Source organism: Salvelinus namaycush, chromosome 12 (genome assembly GCF_016432855.1).
Source record: "Salvelinus namaycush isolate Seneca chromosome 12, SaNama_1.0, whole genome shotgun sequence".
NCBI classification, from domain to species: Eukaryota; Metazoa; Chordata; class Actinopteri; order Salmoniformes; family Salmonidae; genus Salvelinus; species Salvelinus namaycush.
In genome coordinates, this window is record NC_052318.1 from 1,398,978 (window position 1) to 1,409,856 (window position 10,879).

The window sequence follows — 10,879 nt, forward strand, 5'->3', positions numbered from 1 at the left end:
CGTCTGGAGGAAACCTGGCACCATCCCTATGGTGAAGTATGGTGGTGGCAGCATCATGCTGTGGGGATTTGTTTCAGCGGCAGAGACTGAGAGACTAATCAGGATCGAAGGAAAAGATGAATGGAGCAAAGTATAGAGAGAAACTTGATAAAAACCTGCTCCAGAGCGCTAAGGACCTCAGACTGGGGTGAAGGTTCACCTTCCAACAGGACAATGACCCTAAGCACACAGCCAAGAAAACAGTCCCGAGTGTCTTCGGGACAAGTTTCTGAATGTCCTTGAGTGGCCCAGACAGATGCCCGGACTTGAACCCGGTCGAACATCTCTGGAGAGACCTGGAAATAGCTGTGCAGCGACGCTCTCCATCCAACCTGACAGAGCTTGAGAGGATCTGCAGAGAAGAATGGGAGAAACTCCCCAAATACAGGTGTACCAAGCTTGAAGCGTCATACCCAAAAAGACTTTCGCTGCCAAAGGTGCTTCAACAAAGTACTGAGTAAAGGGTCTGAATACTTGTGTAAATGTGATATTTGTTTTGCTTTGTCATTATGGGGTATTGTGTGCAGATTGAGGAGGGGGAAAAAACAATTTAATACATTTTAGAATAAGGCTGTAACGTAACAAAATGTGGAAAAAGTCAAGGGGTCTGAATTATTTCCTAATGTACTGTATGGACAGAACTCAACTGAACAGGACAGATATCTACAGTAAGAGGTGCAGGTGAATTTGGACCCCCCCACCCTAGCTTCTGCTTTCCCCCTCTCCTCCTTTTCTCCCGGGAGTCGAGAGGCGCCCCGCAGTGTTATCGGCTGCCTAAGCGTTTGGGAGAGTTTCATTGACAGATTGCAGGAAGCTGTGTTTAGGCATGACTATGGGGATGCCAGACAGCAGAAATTTCTTTTTTTTTTGTCCCCTGGGCTTGGAATGTCCACTATCTCCAGTAGCCAATATCATATTCTTCTTCCCCCCTCAGCATCTGTCCCCAGTATCCACACTAACTAGTACAAATTCCTCTGTAAGGTTAGTGGGGCTTTCGGTCCAACACAAAGACAAATAACCAACCCAAAGACTGGTCAAACCTGGTCGGATTTTGATGTGGAATTGTTGGATACTACCTGTTAGATACTGTTGGATCTAAAAGCATAAGGATTTCGCTACACTCGAAATAACATCTGCTAACCATGTGTATGTGACTATTACAATTTGATTTGACTAAAATGTAAAATGGTCAGGCATAGGCAAAACAAGCATATTTGCCTCAATCTTATCGGCAGATTCAACACCCTTGGTTTCTCAAATGATGCCTCACCTGGTTCACAAACTACTTCTCAGACAGAGTTCAGTGTGCCAAATCGAAGGGCCTGTTGTCCGGACCTCTGGCAGTCTCTATGGGGGTGCCACAGGGTTCAATTCTCGGGCCGATTCTTTTCTCTGTTTCCATCAATGATGTCGCTCTTGCTGCTGGGGATTCTCTGATCCACCTCTAAGCAGACGACACCATTCTGTATACTTCTAGCACTTCTTTGGACGCTGTGTTAACCTATTTGGGCTGCAAGCCCGACACCGCCCACAATATGACAACATCCAGCTCAAAGTGCAGGGCGCGAAATTCAAAAGCTAGTTTTTAAAAATATTTAACTTTCACACATTAACAAGTCCAAGACACCAGATGAAAGATAAACTTCTTGTGAATCAAACCAACATGTCCGATTTTTAAAATGTTTTACAGGGAAGACAAAATATGTACATCTATTAGCTAACCACGTTAGCAAATGACACCACTTTTCTAACTCCATCAGTTTCTTACTCCATCAGGTGCTATCACAAATTCGACCAAATAAAGATATAAATAGCCACTAACCAAGAAACAAATTCATCAGATGACAGTCTGATAACATATTTATTGTATAGCATATTTTTTTTCGAAAAATGTGCATATTTCAGGTATAAATCATATTTTACATTTCAGCTACAAATCAGAAAGTGCACCGAAAGCAGCCATAATATTTACAGACACCAACAGACACCAACGTCAAATAGCTTATTACTCATCATAAAACATTTCCGAAAAATATATAGTTTGCAGCAATTGAAAGATAGGCAACTTGTGATTCCAAACAATATTTCCGATTTATTAAATGTTTTACAGCGAAAACAAAATGTATCGCTATATTAGCGTAGCCACAATAGAGAGACACATTTGGGCGCCCACGACCCGTTCACATGCACGACAGATATATGAAATAACATCATAAAATGAGTCTTACTTTGGCTGATCTTTCATCAGAATGTTGAAACAGGCGTCCTCTGTCCAGATGAGTCGTTGTTTCGTTTCAGAATGAGAAATATCCCTGTTCATTTACCATTTCCAGTAGCCGTGGCCCAACGTAAACACAGTCATACGACGGAACACGGCAAAACTCCCGAATAAAGTTTCAATAATCTGATTAAACTATATTGAAAAAACATACATTACGATGATATGGTCACATATATCCAAAAAAATTCGAGCCGGAGACGTTAGCCGTTCGTTAGGAAGGCAAAACAGAAGTCCATCCCACTTCCTTCAGAATACCGGAAGTGGGCGCTCAGGTCAAAGAAATAGGTTTTTTTCCACCACAGACCAAGAGGAGCAAAAAAATTTCTTCTCTGACATCCTCTTTACACCAATAGGAAGGCGTATAGACTGTCAGCAGACTCCTAGGTGTTAAGACCATGTATAGGCATCAGATTGAAAAGAGCATAGATTTCTGACATTTCACTTCCTGGTCAGGAAAAGTGCTGCAGAAGGACTTGTGTTTCACTCAGAGAAATAATTCCAACTGTTTTAGAAACTAGAAAGTGTTTTCTATCCAAAAAGAATAATAATATTCATATTGTACGAGCAAGATTTGAGTAGGAGGCCGTTTGAAATGGGCACGATTTCACTGGCTACTCAACACTTTGCCTTGCAGCCATAAGAAGTTAACTAACCTCTAGACAAGCTTCAAAGCCATACAACTCTCCTTCCGTGGCCTCCAACTGTCGTAAATGCAAGTAAAACTAAATGCATGCTCTTCAACCGATCGCTGCCCGCACCTGCCCGCCCATCCAGCATCACTGCTCTGGACGGTTCTGACAATTACAAATACCTAGGTGTCTGGTTAGACTGTAAACTCTCCTTCCAGACTCACATTAAGCATCTCCAATCCAAAATTAAATCTAGAATCGGCTTCCTATTTCGCAACAAAGCATCCTTCACTCATGCTGCCAAACTTACCCTCGTAAAACTGACTATCCTACCGATCCTTGACTTCGGCGATGTCATTCGTAAAATAGCCTCCAACACTCTACTCAGCCAATTGGATGCAGTCTATCACAATGCCATCCGTTTTGTCAACAAAGCCCCATATACTACCCACCACTACAACCTGTATGCTCTCGTTGGCTGGCCCTTGATTCATATTCGTCGACAGACCCCGCCTTATATAAAGCCCCGCCTTATATCAGCTCACTGGCCTTATATCAGCTCACTGGTCACCATGTGGGTCTGGCCTTTCCTTCCAGTTCTCTGCTGCCAATGACTGGAACGAATTGCAAAAATCACTGGAGCTGGAGACTCTAATCTCCCTCACTAACTTTAACTTCTTACGGCTGAAATCCCGTTAACGGGAACGATTTGACAACAGCCAGTGAAAGTGCAGGGCGCCAAATTCAAAATTCAGAAATCTCATAATTAAAATTCCTCAAACATACAAGTATTATACACCATTATAAAGATAAACGTGTTGTTAATCCCACCACAGTGTCCGATTTCAAAAAGGCTTTACGACAAAAGCACAACATCTGATAATGTTAGGTCAGCGCCTAGTCACTGGTTCAAACAGCTCTTATTCGCTCCCCCTTCACAGTAGACGCCTGAAACAAGGTTCTAAAGACTGTTGGCATCTAGTGGAAGCCTTAGGAAGTGCAATCGGACCAAATTTACACTGTATCTTGGATAGGCAAAGACTTACAAAAACCTACAAACCTCAGATTTCCCACTTCCTGGTTGGATTTTTTCTCAGGTTTTTGCCTGCCATATGAGTTCTGTTATACTCACAGACATCATGCAAACAGTTTTAGAAACGTCAGAGTGTTTTCTATCCAAATAATGTAATACTAATAATAATATGCATATCTTAGCTTCTGGGCCTGAGTAGCAGGCAGTTTACTCTGGGCACGCTTTTCATCCGAACATGAAATAGCGCCCCCAGCCATAAGAAGTTTTAAGCATCAGCTGTCAGAGCAGCTCACAGATCACTGCAACTGTACATAGCCCGTCTGTAAATAGCCCATCCAACTACCACATCCCCATATTGTTATTTATCTATTTATATTGCACATTCATCTTCTGCACGTCTATCACTCCAGGATTTAATTGCTAAATTGTAATTACTTAGCCACTACGGCCTATTTATTGCCTTACCTCCCTAATCTTACCTCATTTGCACACACTGTATATAATTTTTTTCCTATTGTGTTATTGACTTTGTTTGTTTATTCCATATGCTGTGTTGTGTCGAACTGCTTTGCTTTATCTTGGCCAGGTCGCGGTTGTAAATGAGAACTTGTTCTCAACTGGCCTACCTGGTTAAATAAAGGTGAAATAAATAAATAAATAAAAAAAAGTTGTAAATAAAAATAAGAAACTGATTTATATATTAAATCTATTCAGAATTATGTGGATACAGAATACAAGCGCGAGGATGTGATTTCATTTTTTTTTTACCCCTTTTTTCCCCACAATTTCATGGTATCCAATTGTTAGTAGTTACTGTCTTGTCTCATTGCTACAACTCCCGTACGGGCTCGGGAGAGACGAAGGTCGAGAGCCATGCGTCCTCCGAAACACAACCCAACCCAACTGCTTCTTAACACAGCGCGCATCCAACCCGGAAGCCAGCCGCACCAATATGTCGGAGGAAACACCGTACACCTAACGACCTGGTCAGCGTGCACTGCGCTCGGCCCGCCACAGGATTCGCTAGTGTGCGATGAGACAAGGATATCCCTACCGGCCAAACCCTCCCTAACCCGGATGACGCTAGGCCAATTGTGCATCGCCCCATGGACCTTCCGGTCGCGGCCGGCTGAGACAGAGCCTGGGCTCGAACCCGGTGTCTCTGGTGGCACAGCTAGCACTGTGATGCAGTGCCTTAGACCAAGCTTAAACTTCCTGACTGATGTCTTGAGATGTTGCTTCAATATATCCACATCATTTTCCTGCCTCATGATGCCATCTATTTTGTGAAGTGCACCAGTCCCTCCTGCAGCAAAGCACCCCCACAACATGATGCTGCCACCCCCATGCTTCACGGTTGGGATGGTGTTCCAACTTCCACTGTAACTGTTATTATGATGTAACTGTTATTATGATGTAAATATTATTATGATGTAACTGTTATTATGATGTAACTGTTATTATGATGTAACTGTTATTATTATGTAACTGTTATTATAGATCTAACTGTTATTATGATATAACTGTTATTATAGATGTACAGTTGAAGTCGGAAGTTTACATACACCTTAGCCAAATACATTTAAACTCAGTTTTTCACAATTCCTGACATTTAATCCTAGTAAAAATTCCATGTTTTAGGTCAGTTAGGATCACCACTTTATTTTAAGAATGTGAAATGTCAGAATAATAGTAGAGAGTGATTTATTTCAGCTTTACTTCTTCCATCACATTCCCAGTTGGTCAGAAGTTTACATACACTCAATTAGTATTTGGTATCATTGCCTTTAAATTGTTTAACTTGAGTCAAACGTTTCAGGTAGCCTTCCACAAGCCTCCCACAATAAGTTGGGTGAATTTTGGCCCATTCCTCCTGACAGAGCTGGTGTAACTGAGTCAGGTTTGTTGGATCCTTGCTTGCACACGCTTTTTCAGTTCTGCCCACACATTTTCTATAGGATTGAGGTCAGGGCTTTGTGATGGCCACTCCAATACCTTGACTTTGTTGTCCTCAAGCCATTTTGCCACAACTTTGGAAGTATGCTTGGGGTCATTGTTCATTTGGAAGACCCATTTGCGACCAAGCTTTAACTTCCTGACTGATGTCTTGAGATGTTGCTTCAATATATCCATATCATTTTCCTCCCTCATGAAGCCATCTATTTTGTGAAGTGCACCAGTCCCTCCTGCAGCAAAGCACCCCCACAACATGATGCTGCCACCCCCGTGCTTCACGGTTGGGATGGTGTTCTTCGTCGTGCAAGCATCCCCCTTTTTCCTCCAAACATAACGATGGTCATTATGGCCAAACAGTTCTATTTTTGTTTCATGCAGCCCCAGTCCGGGACCCTCGTTGCAGGCCCCAGACTGGGGACCCTCGCTGCAGGCCCCGGACTGGGACTCTCGCTGCAGACCCCGGACTGGGAACCCTCGCTGGAGGCTCTGGACTGGAGGCCGTCGCTGGAGGCTCTGGACTGGAGGCCGTCGTTGGAGGCTCCGGACTAGAGACCGTCGCTGGAGGCTCCGGACTGGAGACCGTCGCTGGAGGCTCCGGACTGGTGACCGTCGCTGGAGGCCCCGGACTGGGAACCCTGGCTGGAGGCTCCGGACTGGAGGCCGTCGCTGGAGGCTCCGGACTGGAGGCTGCCGCTGGAGGCTCCGGACTGGAGGCCGTCGCTGGAGGCTCCGAACTTGAGGCCGTCGTTGGAGGCACCGGACTGGAGACCGTCGCTGGAGGCTCCGGACTGGAGAACCGTCGCTTCGTGCTATGGATCATCACTGGAGGCTTCATACGTGGAGCCGAAACAGGTCTCACCGGACTGAGGAGACGTACTGGTAGCCTAGTGAGTGGAGCTGCCACAGCACGTACTGGCTGGATACCCACTCTAGCTCGGTGAGTGTGGAGAGCTGGCACAGGACGCACTGGGTTATGACGGCGCACTGGAGGCATAGTGCGTAGAGCCAGCGCAGGACACACTGGACCGCGGAGGTGCACCGGAGGTCTGGAGCGCAGAGCTGGCACAACTCGTCCTGGCTGGATACCCCCCGTAGCCCGGCAAGTGCGGGGAGCTGGAACAGGCCGCACTGGGTTGTGCTGGCGAACTGGGATCACCGTTCGTAGAGCTGGCGCAGGATAACCTGGGGCGAAGAGACGCACCGGAGGCCAGGAACGCTGAGCCGGCACAATCAATCCTGGCTGAATGTCCACTCTAGCATGGCAACTGCGGGGAGCTGGAACAGAGCGCACCGGGCTATGAATGCGTACTGGAGACACCGTGCGCATCACTGCATAACACGGTGCCTGACCAGTCACACGCTCCCCATGGTAAGCACGGGGAGTTGGCTCAGGTCTAAACCCTGACTCTGCCAATCTCCCCGTGAGCCCCCCCACCTCTCGTGCTTGCCTCAATGGTTTAACGCCTCGTAACGTCGGCGTTCTGCTCGCGCTGCTTCTATCTCCTCCTTCGGACGGCGATACTCCCCGGCCTGCCTCCAGGGTCCTTTCCCGTCTAAGATGTCCTCCCAGGTCCAGTCCTCCTGACCACGCTGCTTGGTCCTTTGGTGGTGGGGAGTTCTGTAATGGCTCTCGTCGGAAGGACCAAAGCGCAGCGTGGAAAGTGTTCATGATTTTATTGATCAAAGAAACACTCGAACAAAGTAACAAAACGAAAGCGAACAGTTCTTTCAGGTTAACAGTTCTTTCAGGTTACTAAACAGAAAATAACTACCACAAAACACAGGTGGGAAAAAGGCTGCCTAAGTATGATTCCCAATCAGAGACAACGATAGACAGCTGCCTCTGATTGGGAACCACACTCGGCCAAAAACAAAGAAATAGAAAACATAGAATGCCCACCCTAATCACACCCTGACCTAACCAAATAGAGAAATAAAAAGGCTCTCTAAGGTCAGGGCGTGACAACTTCCAACTTCAACTGTAACTGTTATTATGATGTAACTGTTATTATGATGTAACTGTTATTATGATGTAACTGTTATTATGATGTAACTGTTATTATAGATACAAAGGCCCCCTTGAGGCACCGTAACCTGCACCTTGTTGAAACTGAATCCCAATGTCAAAATAGAGGCAGGAAAGTACCTTATTTCACTCCTCTCAAAACACCACAAAACCTGCCTGTCTTTATGTTACTGTACATGAACCTTAATGACTTTCAACTTTCACACCACATGTTCCGTTGTACAGACTAGACTCAACGGAACAGAATGGACGATGTTTGCCATCCTATCGAGTCTAGCAGTGGCACACCTTCACTCACTGCCACCTGGGTGAGGCATGGCACTGGCATCCATTTTGTGCCAGGGTGCTCAATTTCTCTGTGCCCAGTGCTTTAGCAGCCAGCCAATGAGCAGTAGGGTAGGGGGGCAGTGCAGTAGGTGGCTAGACGGCCGTTTTGACCTGGGGTAATGGGCCAGTTCTCTTCATGTTCCAGCTGGTCCTGGGGGAATGGGCCAGTTCTCTTCATGTTCCAACTGGTCCTGTGGTATTGGGCCAGTTCTCTTCATGTTCCAGCTGGTCCTGGGGTAATGGGCCAGTTCTCTTCATGTTCCAGCTGGTCCTGGGGTAATGGGCCAGTTCCCTTCATGTTCCAGCTGGTCCTGGGGTAATGGGCCAGTTCTCTTCATGTTCCAGCTGGTCCTGGGGGAAACTGGGAGCTGCATTTGTACCAATCAATCATGGCATGGCCCTCACACACATGGTTTTTCAACCACTCCACAAATTTTTTGTTCACAAACTATAGTTTTGGCAAGACGGTTAGGATATCTACTTTGTGCATGACACAAGTCATTTTTCCAACAATTGTTTACAGACAAATTATTTCACTTATAAATCACTGTATCACAATTCCAGTGGGTCAGAAGTGTACATACACTAAGTTGACTGTGCCTTTAATTAAACAGCTTGGAAAATTCCAGAGAATTATGTCATGGCTTCAGAAGCTTCTGATAGGCTAATTGACATCATTTGAGTCAATTGGAGGTGTACCTGTGGATGTATTTCAAGGCCTACCTTCAAACTCAGTGCCTCTTTGCTTGACATCATGGGAAAATCAAAAGAAATCAGCCAAGACCTCAGAAAAAAATTGTAGACGTCCACAAGTCTAGTTCATCCTTGGGAGCAATTTCCAAACGCCTGAAGGTACCACGTTCATCTGCACAAACAATAGTACGCAAGTATAAACACCATGGGACCACGCAGCCATCATACCGCTCAGGAAGGAGACGCGTTCTGTCTCCTAGAGATAAACGTACTTTGGTGCGAAAAGCGCAAATCAAATCCCAGAACAACAGCAAAAGACCTTGTGAAGATATCCACAGTAAGACGTGTCCTATATCGACATAACCTGAAAGGCCGCTCAGCAAGGAAGAAGCCACTGCTCCAAAACCGCCATAAAAAAGCCAGACTACGGTTTGCAACTGGACATGGGGACAAAGATCATACTTTTTGGAGAAATGTCCTCTGGTCTGATGAAACTGTTTGGCCATAATGACCATCATTATGTTTGGAGGAAAAAGGAGGAGGCTTGCAAGCAGAAGAACACCATCCCAACCATGAAACATGGAGGTGGAAGCATCATGTTGTGGGGGTGCTTTGCTACAGGAGGGACTGGTGCACTTCACAAAATAGAGGGCTTCATGAAGAAGGAAAATTATGTGGATATATTGAAGCAACATCTCAAGACATCAGTCAGGAAGTTTAAGCTTGGGTCTCCAAATGGGTCTTCCAAATGGACAATGAACCCAAGCATACTTTATAAAGTTGTGGCAAAATGGCTTAAGGATAACAAAGTCAAGGTATTGGAGTGGCCATCACAAAGCCCTGACCTCAATCCTATAGACAATTTGTGGGCAGAACTGAAAAAGCATGTGCGAGCAAGGAGGCCTACAAACCTGACTTCGTTACACCAGCTCTGTCAGGAGAAATGGGCCAAAATTCACCCAACTTATTGTGGGAGGCTTGTGGAAGGCTACCCAAAACGGTTGACCCAAGTTAAACAATTTAAAGGCAATGCTACTAAATACTAATTGAGTGTATGTAAACTTCTGACCCACTGGGAATGTGATGAAAGAAATATAAGCTGAAATAAATAATTCTCTACTATTATTCTGATATTTCCCATTCTTAAAATAAAGTGGTGATCCTAACTGACCTAAGACAGGGAATCTTTACTAGGATTAAATGTGAGAAACACAGAGAGAAACAGAGACAGAGAGAGACCCAGAGACAGAGAGACACATGGACAGAGAGAGACCCAGAGACAGAGAGATAGACGGAGATAGAGAGATAGACAGAGAGAGAGACAGAGAGAGAGAGAGACAGAGAGACACAGAGACAGAGAAAGACACAGAGACAGAAAGAAAGACGTAGACAGAGAGATATGGAGACAGAGAGAGAGACCGAGACAGAGAGAGACATGGAGACAAAGAGAGAGACGTAGAGAGACAGAGAGAGACACGGAGAGAGAGAGTCAGAGAGAGAAAGAAAAATGAAGACAGAGACGAGACACGGAGACAGAGAGAGACACGGAGACAGAGAGAGACAGAGTCAGAGAGAGAGACGGAGACAGAGACATAGACAGAGAGAGAGAGACAGAGTCAGAGAGAGAGACGGAGACAGACAGGGATAGACGGAGACAGACAGAGATAGACGGAGACAGACAGAAAGAGAGACAGAGTCAGAGACAGAGTCAGAGAGAGACAGAGGGAGACGGAGACAAACCGAAAGAGAGTCAGAGAGCGAAAGAGAGACGAAGACAAAGACGAGACACGGAGACAGAGAGAGACACGGAGACAGAGAGAGACAGAGAGAGACAGAGAGAGAGAGATAGACGGAGACAGACAGAAAGAGAGACAGAGTCAGAGACAGAGTCAGAG